The sequence below is a fragment of the Pantherophis guttatus genome, chromosome 2 (assembly GCF_059756535.1).
Source record: "Pantherophis guttatus breed Tessera chromosome 2, ASM5975653v1, whole genome shotgun sequence".
In the NCBI taxonomy this organism is placed as follows: domain Eukaryota; kingdom Metazoa; phylum Chordata; class Lepidosauria; order Squamata; family Colubridae; genus Pantherophis; species Pantherophis guttatus.
This window is the reverse complement of record NC_142064.1, coordinates 253,912,487-253,926,331: the sequence shown is the minus strand read 5'-3', so window position 1 is coordinate 253,926,331 and position 13,845 is coordinate 253,912,487.

Sequence of the window (13,845 nt, the reverse complement as noted above, 5' to 3'; positions counted from 1 at the left end):
ACAGAACATTGTATCTTGGTCTTTATTTATTTCTGAGGTAAATGTGCCTAGAGCATAATCCTTTCTTCTCTTTTCTCCTGTGTGTCTCCTCTGTGTCTCCCAATGTATGTGTGGGTGAAGGGGGTCATATTTATAGGGTGGCTAAGCCACTCCCCCTTCAGTCCCTTAGACAAGATGGAGGGAAAGTATAAACACAAAACCATCCTTCCAGTATAGACAGTGTGGTTCAGTGGCACTGTTTCAGATAATTATCCGACATTAAGAATTGGGCTTTGCAGAGTTTTCCTGTTAGCAACGATCTACTGAAACTACCTCCATTACCTTCCCATATCTCAAACTCCCAATGTTTCTCTTGAAAGTTTTCAGAGAAGACCCATCTCTACTTTTTGTGCTTTCAATCTGGATTCCATTGATGATACTGTCAAATACAATAAAAGACACACTTTTTAGAATGGCCCAAGGAGCAGGCTGAGCATACTGTTACAAGAGGACAGAAAAGTCACACATAGCAATGTTTAAAAAGACAGAAATGACTACATGAATGATTTTCAGGTGGATTGGATAAGAAGGATAGGCCTAAAAAATAAAAATCTGCCTTTTAACAAAATGAACGAATAAAAAAGATGGTGGCCATAATAGTGTAACACACATAACAAACTGATCTTTGATCATACTTAGGTGACTACCATCTTGATTTTTAAAAAAAAATTAATTCCCTGCAGACACCCTTGTTTAAAGTGAAGAAAGACAAAGTGGGCTCACTGGAAGATGTAAGGGGAAATGAAGCATGAAGACCTTTTGAAGCGTGAGGGAAAAGACAGAATGAAACCAAGGTTCATATTAAGAGAATGTTTTATGATGGCTGCAAATGTTTCTGAAGTAATACAAGGAATAATCTAAGGAATAGTCTCTCCTCATAGTCTCACTTTTATCTACACAGCAATTGTCATCCCTTATTCACAGAGATGTCTTTGGTCAGCTACCATTGACAGAGTTTCAGGAGGATATGAAAGAAGAGTTATATGCCCATAAAAAGAGGGTGGGTGTGAGATCTTTAAGCAGGTTAGACCAAAATTTTAATTTTGGCAAATTTAGATGTTTGGACTTCAACTCCCAGAATTCCCTGCATATTGGTTGGGGAATTCTGGGAGTTGACATCTAGACATCTTAAAATTGCCAAGATTGAGAAACCCAGGGTTAGACCAAGATAGTACAATATTTGTACTGGAGATTGAAAAGAAGGTCCAGGTCTGTAGGCTGTGTTATGTTACGTTACGTTATGTTGTGTTTTGCCATGCTATGCTGTATTAGTCTGTAGACTATACTCCACTCCACTCCATACCACCCACCACACCACATACCACACTGCATCCCACACCCCTCACCACACCCCACCACACACACCCTACACACACACACCCCTCACCACACACCACCTACCACACTCACACCTCACCACACTCACACCTCACACCATACATACTATGCGACGCCACGCCACGCCACACCACACCATGCACACACACACACACCCCATATGCCACACATTTCACACACCACACCCACATCTCACCATACATAGGGTAGATTGAACGCGACCACATGTTTGTTGGACCCGTGTCCCTCCTGGTTAGTGCTGGCTTCCCGGGAGGTGACGCGAGGCTGGCTCCAGGGGATTATAAATGCTTCGTTGGGTGAGGGTGTCTTTCCCGCCGCCTTGAAAGAGGCGGTGGTGAGGCCTCTCCTCAAGAAGCCTTCCCTGGACCCGGCAGTATTGGCTAATTATCGTCCAGTCTCCAACCTTTGCTTCGTTGCGAAGGTTGTTGAGAGTGTGGTTGCGCGACAGCTACCCCAGTACCTGGATGAAGCGTCGTATCTAGATCCATTCCAGTCGGGCTTCAGGCCTGGGTACAGCACGGAAACGGCATTGGTCGCGTTGGTTGATGATCTCTGGAGGGCTCGGGACAGGGGTTGTTCCTCTGTCCTGGTCCTGTTAGACCTCTCAGCGGCTTTTGATACCATCGACCATGGTATCATGCTGCACCGTCTGGAAGGGTTGGGGGTGGGAGGCACCGTTTTACGGTGGTTCTCCTCCTTTCTCTCTGACCGGTCGCAGTCTGTGTTGACAGGGGGGCAGAGATCGACCCCGAGGCCCCTTATATGTGGGGTGCCGCAGGGATCAGTTCTCTTGCCCCTTCTGTTCAACATTTATGTAAAGCCGCTGGGCGAGATCATCCGTGGTTTCGGGGTGAAGTACCATCTGTACGCTGATGACACCCAGCTGTACATCTCCACCCCGGACCACCCCAACGATGCCCTTGAAGTGATGTCCCAGTGCCTGGAGGCCGTGCGGATCTGGATGGGGAGAAACGGGCTCAGGCTCAACCCATCCAAGACCGAGTGGCTGTGGTTTCCGACGTCCCGATATAGTCAGCTGGCGCCATCACTGGCTATTGGGGGCGAATCATTGGCCCCCACGGAAAGGGCTCGTAACTTGGGCGTCCTCCTGGACTCACGGCTGTCTTTAGAAGAGCACTTGACGGCCGTGACCGGGAGGATTTTTCATCAGGTTCGCCTGATTCGCCAGTTGCGTCCCTTTCTAGATCGGGACTCGTTACGCACAGTCACTCATGCCCTCGTCACCTCTCGTCTGGACTATTGTAATGCTCTCTACATGGGGCTCCCCTTGAGGTGCACCCGGAGGCTCCAACTGGCGCAGAGTGCGGCCGCGCGGGTGGTTATGGGAGCAACATGGAGCTCCCATGTAACACCTCTCCTGCGCGAGCTGCACTGGCTCCCGGTGGTCTTCCGGGTGCGCTTCAAGGTTCTGGTTACCACCTTTAAAGCGCTCCATGGCTTGGGACCTGGTTACTTACGGGACCGCCTACTACCATCAACAGCCTCCCACCGACCAGTACGCTCCCACAGAGAGGGGCTCCTCCAGGTGCCGTCGGCCAAACAATGTCGGCTGTTGGCCCCTAGGGGGAGAGCCTTCTCTGTGGGGGCACCGACGATCTGGAATGAGCTCCCCCCAGAGATACGGAGGATTCCGGATCTGCGCACCTTCCGCCGCGAGTTGAAGACGCTTTTATTTCATCAAGCTGGCCTCGCCTAAATTTTCTCCCTTTTAAGTGTAAATTCTAAATTTTTAATGGATTTTAAAATATGGGTATTTTAAATTGGGTATTAATTCAGCCAAATTTATTTAATTCATTTTATTCGATTTTAAATTTTGTATATCTATGTGTTTTATTTCATGGCTGTGCACCGCCCTGAGTCCTTCGGGAGTAGGGCGGTATAGAAATTCAATAAATAAATAAATAAATAAATAAATAAATAAATAAATAAATAAATAAATAAATAAATACACCAGACCAGACCACGCACTACACCACATCATAAGCAAATTCCCCACAGAAAGGTCTGAACAAAGGCAGGATTATCGCTCAGCCACAACAGGAATTGCCTAACAAGCCCCTTCATTGTATCAACCAAACTTCAACCAAGCTTAGCTCAGACAAACTCCTAGGATTTGTACATGGCTCCATGGGAGTCTAACAACAGCCAGTAGAATATATGTTCTTGCACAGGAACAGGAAGTTCAAGTGTAAAGCCCAAGAGAAGGTATAAATACCCCCCACTCTTAATCAACTCCATATGTTCAGCTGCACCAAAACCACAAACATGTGTTTCTGCTTCACCATTAAACCACCTTTCCAATTAGCTTCCATGTTTCCAGTGTCTTCCTCCCGGCTTGGAACTGAACCACATGGATATGTCTTCCAACATTATCCTTGGGTAGTTTTGTAGATCGTCCGCTGAGATATCGTTGTTATCGTTGGATCATTACTGGGGCTGGATGTGTTGTGATCAGCCTATTAGTAGGAGCTGTGATAGCATTGCGTATCTGTGGTGAGTCGTTATAAATTCAACACCTTCTGCCCTGAACCTCTGAATATTTTGAAATTTATATAAAGTAAGGAAGATTACTTTGATGAGGTTATGCAGAAGCTATTGTCTACGCAAAAAAAGGACTGAAATAGTTTTAAAGTCAGCAACATGCAGATAATGTAAGAACAGGAAGATAACATTTGGAAGGAATTCAGACAGTTCCCTACTTCACTGAACTATGAGGAGGAGGAGGAGGAGGAGGAGGAGGAGGAGGAGGAGGTGGTGGTTCAGCCAAATCAGATTTGCAAGATTCTGTTATTATAGCTGATCTCAATCAAAATAATTTTAGCTTTCCCATGGTCTCATTCAACCAATGGGGCTTACAAAATACCAGGATTTAATGCCATAGAACAGGGGTCCCCAACCTTTTGGACCTCAAGGACCACCAAGTTCATAATTTTAAATCCAGCAGACCACTAATACTAATCCAGCGCACTGCTTACTGAAGCGCCTGGACTCCCAGGGATGGGATGGGGTCCTTCAGACACTCCACCTCTCTCTCTCTCTCTCTCTCTCTCTCTCCCTCCCTCCCTCCCTCCCCTCTCTTTCTCTCTCTCTCCACTCTTTCTCTCTCATTCTCTCTTTCTCCCTCTCTCTTCCCCCCTCTCATTCTCTCTCTCTTCCACTCATTCTCTTTCATTCTCTCACTGATTCTCTCTCTCTGTCTGTCTGTCATTCTCTCTCTTTCATTCTGTCTCTCTCTCATTCTCTGTCTCCCTCATTCTCCCTCATTCTCTTTCTGTATCTCATTCTCTTTCATTCTGTCTGTTTCTCTCTGCCTCTCTCTCTCATTCTCTGCCTCTCTCTCATACTCTCTCTCTCTCTCTCTCTTTCCCCTCTCTCTTTCTGTCTCTCTCCTCTCTCTTTCTCTCTCTCCCACTTTCTCTCTCATTCTCTCTCCCCCTCTCTCCCACTCAATCTCTCTCTGATTCCCTCTGTCTCTTTCTTTCTCTCTCTCATTCTCTCTCTCTTTCATTCTGTCTCTTTCTCTCTTTCATTCTCTGTCTCTTTCTCTCTTTTTCTTTTATTCTCTCTCTCTCTTTGTCTCATTCTGATTCTCTCTCATTCTCTCTCTGATTGTCTCTCTGTTCTTTCTCTCTCTCTCTCTCTTTCATTCTCTGTCTCTTTCTCTCTCCCCCTCTCTCTTTCTTATCTCTTCCCCCTCTTTCTCTCTCTCATCTCTCTCTCCCTTTCTCTTTCTCTCTCTCCCCCACTCATTCTCTCTCATTCTCTCTCATTCTCCTCTCTCTCTCTCTCTCATTCTCCTTCTGTCTCCCATCTCATGGGCCAGCCAGTGTCTTGGGGCTGAGAGGAAGTCAAGCATCTCCCCGAGAGACCGAACACCAACAAGGGTGGGAAGAAATGGCCGTGAGATCCAGCTCCCACTCTGGAATATGGAGTGAATCTCTATAATCCCTGCCCTTCCCTTGCCAGGCGAGGAGTGACTCGGAAGGGAGAGCGAGGGGCTGGGACAGCCACTGGTGGGTTCAGCCGACAGGAAGCTGTAGCAGAGGGAATAAACAGCCTGGGATTCCCGCCACCTGTTGCTTCGGCCTGCCTGCACCCCCCACTTGCACCATTACCTCATTCCGGCCAGTGAGGGCTGCCTGCAAAGTTGCAAGTTGCACGAACTTCCCTCTACAGTGGAGATTTACATCCCCACCGCAAGATACCTGGCCAGTCCCATATTCCAGAGCTCTAGTCATAGGACTGGCCATTGCTCATCCTGGAGCAGCTCCTCCACCCAAGTGTGCTGCGCACCACCAAAATTTTCTCACAGATGACCAGTAGTCCATGGACCACCGGTTGGTGACCACTGGCATAGAAGATAACTCTTCTGAACCACATTAAGGTTCTCCTGTTTGGAATTTTGCTCACTATAGCTATTATACAATGTCTTCACTCAGATAATTTTTAGGAAATCATGCTAGGAATCATAGATATCAGCTAGAAGCCATAGTTAGTTAGTTAGTTCGTTCATTAGTTAGTTAGTTAGTATCCTGCCTTTATTATTTCTACCATAACTCAAGACAGTGAACATGCCTAATACTCCCTCCTCCTATTTTCCCCACAACAACAACCCTATGAGGTAAATTGGGCTGAGGGCCCAAAATCAGCTAGCCGGCTTTCATACTAAAGTGGGACTACAACTCAGTCTCCTGGTGTCTAGCCTGATGTCTTAACCACTAGACCAAACATATACTACGAAGTAACTGCACACATTTGTGTGATGGTAGTATGGTAGACAGGCAATACCTTCTTTCATGTGTTAATATCCATCAATTCTGCTATGAACCTGCTGATTGGAGCATTTGTTTAGGCTTTTTAATCCTCAAATGCACCTGTCAAATCATAGTTTTAATTGTGAACATGATGTTTCTGTGGAAGAGAAGTTGGAACTCCCTTAAGTCAACTCAATAAAACTCTTTATCTTTTTGTCAATTTACTTCAACACTTGATTATGTGAATTAATAGATTGATGAATTATTGATTTAACTCTTGCTTTGCTGTCCATTGGGCTAATAAGCTAATAGGCTTTCAGAGCTACTCAAAGTACAGAAATCCAATGCAAAATTATCTCCAGGCACTTACCAAGCCCAACTCCATGATCATCTCAATGCTGCCATCTGCTGGCTATCACCAAACAGTTTTATTTGTTGTTAGTTGCGAAGTCGTATCCGACCCATCGTGACCCCATGGACAACATTCCTCCAGGGTTTCCTGTCCTCTACCATCCCCTATGCTCACCCCTACTGCTTCAGTGACTCCATCCAGCTACCTCATTCTCTGTCATCCCTTTCTTCTTTGGCCCTCAATCTTTCCCAGCATTAGGCTCTTCTCCAGTAAGTCCTTCTTCATATAGACGTGGTCAATTGGAGAATGTGATTTATGCAGCGGTGGGATTCAGCCAGTTCACACCACTTCGGGAGAACCGGTTGTTAACTTTCTGAGCAGTTTGACAAACTGGTTGCTGAACTGCTGAACTAGCAGTCAGCTGAAGTAGCTGCAGTACTTATGGAAGGTCTATTGCTGAGCACATTGTAAGCCGCCCTGAGTCTTCAGAGAAGGGCGGCATATAAATCAAATCAAAAAAAAAAAAAAAAAAGGTTACGTGGGCATTTAGGGAGCCATCTGTTTCACTGTGGCTTTCCTAGCCATGGAATTGCCAGGTGGTTTCAATGAAGCCAAGGCAATTACCTTCAGTATGCTGGTCTTTTGCAAAGTTTGAGTGTCCTTCATGCCAAGTTATTTGAGTATTAAGAGAAAGTACATAACAGCCGTGCAGATCTTCACCATTTTGGCTTCCAATGCTGGGCTAGTAGATTGCATCCTCCTTCCGAAGCGGTATATATCTGGATTGCAGCTTCATTTGAGTACTAAAGAGCACCCACTGGTGAAAATAAGAAAGTAATAGTTTCAGAATATATTCCATGGTGAAGTGCTTCTCAGTGAATCTTGTGCTGTTGGGAAGTAAGGCAACCATTGGATTATGAATGCATACCAATGAAACTGCCAGTAATTATCCATTGAGAATTCTTCCTAATTTCACTGAAAATGAAGCAGTACATTAAAGAGTCAGTTTAGACTGCAATATTTCTTGCCTTTTTTTTTCTGTAAATTTTTCCCTGTAGTGTTTGTGCTATTCAAACATTTTAAAAAACTTTAAGAGAAATATGAAATCTGTTACAAATGTGTACCCCAGTATAAAAATTCTTATTTTAACTTTGACACAATAGGAACAATAGATACACAAATAAAGCCTGCTAGGTTTGGATGGACAGATCATTCAAGTGATAACATACAGAGCTCCATAGACAATTTCTTTTAAGCAACCAGATGGGGGAACCCTAACTTCTTCCTAACATCACCTAGACTTGCCAGATTTTGGTATGTTCTTTTGTCTTATTACACTGTCTTTAATGGATTTAATGTTAAAATGATTTTACCATTTTTAATAAATGTTTTATTTTTTTAAGGAGGGAGTGATCAACGTCATTTTGGGTGAAAATTCAGAATTTTTTGATAGAATACCTTAACTCAGTGTTTCTCAACCTCAGCCACTTGTAGAGGTGTGAAATTTAAGTCTCAGAATTTCCTAGCCACCATATGCTGGCTGGGGAATTCTAGAAATTGAAATCCACACTTCTTCAATTGACCAAGGTTGATAAACATTGCTGTAATCTTGATGTAAAGATTCTAAACACATATGAAAGAAATTCAAGTAACTTAATTTTGGGGGATACTTGCCATGAGTTTTTTGTTTTGTTCGCCAAGATGTAAAAAAGATGTTGAGACTCTAGAAAGAGTGTAGAGAAGAGCAACAAAGATGATTAGAGGACTGGGGGCTAAAACATATGAAGAACGGTTGCAGGAACTAGGTATGCCTAGATTAATGAAAAGAAGGACGAGGGGAGACATGCTAGCAGTCTTCCAATATCTCAGGGGCTGCCACAGAGAAGAGGGAGTCAAGCTATTCTCCAAAGCACCTGAAGTCAGGACAAGAAGCAATGGGTGGAAACTAATCAAGGAGAGAAGCAATTTAGAACTAAGGAAAAAATTCCTGACAGTTAGAACAATTAATCAGTGGAACAACTTGCCTCCAGAAGTTGTGAATGCTCCAACACTGAAAGTTTTTAAGAAGATGTTGGATAACCATTTGTCTGAAGTGATGTAAGGTTTCCTGCCTAAGCAGGGGGTAGGACTAGAAGACCTCTAAGGTCCCTTCCAACTCTGTTATTCTATACTAGATGAAGATAATGAGAATGATGGGTTTTATGATGCAAGCTACTCAGCGTTGTAGGCAGCATAAATCTTGGGTAAAATTAATAAAGCAGGTATGAAGATTTAACTTATCATAATATGCATCTTGCTATACATTTTCTGAATCCGACTTTCTGCTACTGCTGAGTTTATGTGCTATTTATCATTCCTTGACTGAATATCTGTGTCTGGGTTAGCCTGAAATGACCCCATGCCTTTCTGATCCCATCCACTACTGATCATCTGACTTTGCCTCTGATAAACAGGTAGCCCTCAACTTTTGATCACAATTGGGACCAAAATTTCCATTGTAAGTCATTGTTGTAAGTAAAGATTTTATGATGATTTTTACATCATCTTAATGAATCACTGCAGTCGTTAGGTAAATCAAATTCCCCCATGGACATTTTTTGCTGGAAATTAGCAAAACAGGGTGCAGATCATGTTTGTGTGACCACAGGACACTGCTGCCAGTTGTAAGTGCAAGCTGGTTGCCAATTGCCTGAATTGTGATCACCTGATTATAGGTGGTGCAACGGTCAATTAAGAGTACAGGCCATAATTTGCTTTTTCCAAGTCCAGCATAACTTTGAACCATCATTAAATGAACAGTTGTAACTTGGGGAATACATGTAATGAGTAGCCAATTATGATAAATTTTACATGCCTTGCAGTTGTGGTTGGATGCTGGAATAATAGAGGAAATATTACTTTAACACCAGTACAGCTAAGAGTAACTTAAACCCATCTCATAGGGCCATGATGGCGAACCTATGGTGGAGCCATATTGGTCGGCACACGAGCTGAGCTCTGGCATGCATACGTGCGCCGGCCAGCTGATTTTCTGGTTTTCTGGGCCCACCGGAAGTCGGGAAAGACTGTTTCCAGCCTCTGGAGGGCCCTGGGGGGGGGGGATGGAGGAAGGCTCATTTTTCACTCTCCCCAGGCTCCAGAGCCTTTCTAGGAGCCTGGGGAGGGCAAAAACAGCCTTTCCCACCCCCCCCGGAGGCCCTCCGGAGGCTGGAAATAGCCCATTTCCCGACTTCCGGTGGGACTGGAAGGCCCATTTTTCACTCTCCCCAGGCTCCAGAGGCTTTCTAGGAGTCTGGGGAGGGCGGAAATGGCCTTCCACTCCGCAGGCCCTTCCAGTCCCACTGGAAGTCTGGTGGCCCACCATGCCATTCCATGCCAAAAGCGGGGGGAGTACAGGGGGCATGCGTGAATGTGCGTGGGGCAGGGCACATAGAATTATGGGTGTGGGCACACACATGCGCAACCCCCCTGTGCTCCCCCTGCTTTTGGCACTCGATGGCAAAAAGGTTAGCCATCCCCGTCATAGGGGGATGAAAAGATAGCAGTTAGATCCAACCTATTCTCCAAAGCACCTGAAAGCAGGACAAGAAGCAATGGAGGGCAACTCATAAAGGAGCGAACCAACTTCGAATTAAAGAGAAATTTCCTAACTGTGAGAACAATTATTCAGAGGAACAACTTGCCTTCAGAAGTTGTGAGTTATCCAACACTGGAGGTTTTAAAGAAGAGATTAGACAACCATTTGTCTGTAATGGTAGAGGGTCTCCTGCCTGAACAGAAAGCTGGACTAGAAGACCTCCAAGGTCCCTTCTAATTCTGTTATGAAGACAAAGCAAAGTAGTTGCCAGGGGACATTTTGGTGTGATACTGGACAAGGGGAGACATGACCTAAGATGAGTTTATATTCAGGCCAAGCATCTTGTTCCTTAATAATGGGCCCTTATAAACATTTAGTCCTTTGGCCTCTGGTCACAAGACTGAAGGGCATAGGTTGCCCTTTAAAAGCAAAAGCGTTTTGATGGATGATTCCTATTTTTGGAGTGTTTTAGTGAGGGGGCTGTCTACTTCCTTTCTGTGCCAACCACATGCTGCTTTCCTGTCTCTGTTTTTCTCTTTTCTTCATACTTCTTTTACGAGGGGATTGAATTAAAGCAAAACAATCGCTTTAAAACTATGTTTCGATATCAGCCTCCTTGCAGTGACGTTCTTTCAAAAACATTCCCTCCCGATCAGCTGGGACTCAGGAGGCAGAGAATAGATGAGGGCAGGGCGAGTCAGAGGTGGTATTTACCAGTTCTCCAAATTACTCAAAATTTCCGCTACCGGTTCTCCAGAACTGGTCAGAACCTGCTGAATACCATCTCTGGCACAAACTCATTGGGATGTGAGTAGGTTTTTGTCAATGTGTGTACCCAACTGTTGGTTTCTAAGTTAAGATTACAAAATTCCTGGCCGGCAAAGTTAAAGCCGAACCCATTTGAGTTTGTGCCAGAGGTGGTATTCAGCAGGTTCTAACCAGTTCTGGAGAACCCGTAGCGGAAATTTTGAGTAGTTTGAAGAACCGGTAAATACCACCTCTGACTGGCTCTTAGTTGGTACTCATCTTGCAGTTCAGGTGACTCTTTTACCCATACATCAATTTTTGCTAAGCAAATAAGAGTGCAGAGATCTCTCTCTTTCTTTTCCTTATTCTCATAAAAGCCCAGCATCATACAATAGACCTGGGGAATCAAACTCTATTTCATTGAAGGCTGCATCAGGGTTGTGTTTGACCGGGGGCGGGGGGGCGGGGCGGGTTAGGCATGGCCAGGGTGGGCGTGGCCAGCTTGATGTCACTCATGTCATGGACGCCTGTGGCCTGAGTGCTCTGCCAGTGAAAACAGGATCCTGAGCTCCGTTTTCGGCTGGGATGGCCTCCTGCAGCTCTCTGACACCAAAAATGGAGCTCCCTCCCTGAGCTTTGTTTTTGTTGGCAGAGGGCTACAGGAGGCCATCACAGCCAAAAATGGAGCTCGGGAGGTCCCCAGAGGAACTGGGGGCCGGTCCTTTGCTGTTTCCAGGGCAACCCCACAGGCCTTGAGTTTGACACCCCTGCAATAGACAGATTCATTTTTCCCTCTTTACACCAATTCTGACTCAAACATAGCTCAACTGCAGTTACCTGTTTCCTGATTTGAAAACTATGAACAGGGAAAGGAGGGCAACGGAAACATAAACCATAGCTATTTCACACTTATGACGGTTGAAGCATTTCCATGGTCATGTGATCAAAATTCAGATGCTTGGCAACTGGTTCCTATTTATGACGGTTGCAGTGGCCCGGAGCTTACATAATCACCTTTTATGACATTCTGACAAGCAAAGTCAATGGAGAAGACAGATTCACTTAACAAATGTGTTACTAATTTAACAACCCGCTGTGATTCACTTAACAACTGTGGCAAGAAAGGTTGTAAAATTTGGCAAAACTCACTTAACAACTATTTCACTTAGCAACAAATGTTGTGCTCAATAGTGCTCAGAAGTCAAGGACTACCAATAGTTGTTATGATAAAAATAATCCTGGCCTACCTTGTTGGGCTGACATGGAAGGAACAGACTGGTGGAGCACGGGAACTGTTGAAGAGTCTGCAGACACCAATAGGCCAATATTCTACATACTATGTGGAGGTTACTGGAACATACCATTTATTCATGGGAACTAGTAGGCAGTTATCAACCTTGGGCCAAATGTGAGCTTGGACCATCACCTCAATAAGAATCCAAATGGGAATATATCTATTTGGCAAGAATTGTGGATAAATTGTACATAGAGTGATTGTGTGCTTCTGGAAAGATGTTTGCTGTCAAGCTTCGTTGTTATCTCCAAATAAATGAATTTCCAAACGCCCGATCTTTGAGGAAATTTTTCTCTTTATTGGGCATAACGAACTGACCCTGACTCAAAGCGTAGTTAGCACTGAACTTTCCCCCCCCCCCCAAAACCTCCCTTTCCGGTTCCCAATTCTCTGCGTCTCATTGGCCATCTTCCAAGCCACTCTACTCATCCCATCTCTGTCATTTCACAGGAATGCCCCCCTCCCATCTTTATCTCCATGGAGGCAGTTCTTCAGGGGAAAAAGTAGGTGAAAGTTCAAGCCTCTCCGCCCTTCCTTACAGCAGCTTGGAAGCTGACATTTGCATCCTAGATTTTAAATATTGGTTCTATGAAATTGGTCAGCTAGGAGATAACCAGGTGAAGCCCGAAAGGGGTGGTGGTGTCAAATATGTCATCAGTTTGGAGGTGCTGTGCTCCCAGAAAATACTAAATCTAGGTCCCCCATGAATTCTGTTGACTTTTATCTCATGCCAATTTGCCTCGACCATTAGTAGATCAGATTCAGGTATACAGGTAGCATGTAATAATCTTGTAATACAACACTTTGAACTCAACTCCTGTTTCTGGTTACTTGTACCTGACATTAAGTTATCATTTGACTTAGCTTTGTTCTGATGGAGTGACAAGGTGGTTCCATATGGCCTAGTTTAACTCAGCATTTGAACTGTAATGATACATATTTAAGAATTAATAATGAAGAAAAGTAACAGCATCTTGACATTTATTTATTTATTTATTACAATTTATATGCTGCCCTTCTCCTGGAGAACTCGGGGCAGCTCACAACCATCACGTAGAGTAAAAACAATAACAATAACAATAAATAAAGTTTTTAAAAAATACAATTAAAATCCCACAATTAATTAAAAACTCCCAACAGATCAGACAATTTGTTTAAAAAGCCATGTCTTCAGGTCTTTGCGGGAAGAACATGTTGGTTTCCAGTTGAGCTCATGAAGTGTTGGACTTCTGGAGTTGAGAAATATTGGGTTTTTTAACTTATCTTTTTTCTGTCTTTCACTTCTTCTTTTTCTTTTCAGGAAACTTTCTTATTATAGAATCATGGTGTGCATCTCATTCAGCTGCGGTTGAACGGTTGCAGGAACTGGGTATGTCTAGTTTAATGAAGAGAAGAACTAGGGGAGACATGATAGCAGTTTTCCAATATCCCAGGGGCTGCTACAAAGAAGAGGGAGTCAAGCTATTCTCCAAAGCACCTGAAGGTAGAACAAGAAGCAATGGGTGGAAACTAATCAAGGAGAGAAGCAACCTAGAACTAAAGAGAAATTTCCTGACAGAACAATTAATCAGTGGAATAACTTGCCTCCAGAAATTGTGGGTGCTCCAATAGTGGAATTTTTAAAGAAGAGATTGGACAACCATTTGTCTGATGTAGTGTAGGGTTTCCTGCCTGAGTAGGGGGTTGGACTAGATGACCTCCA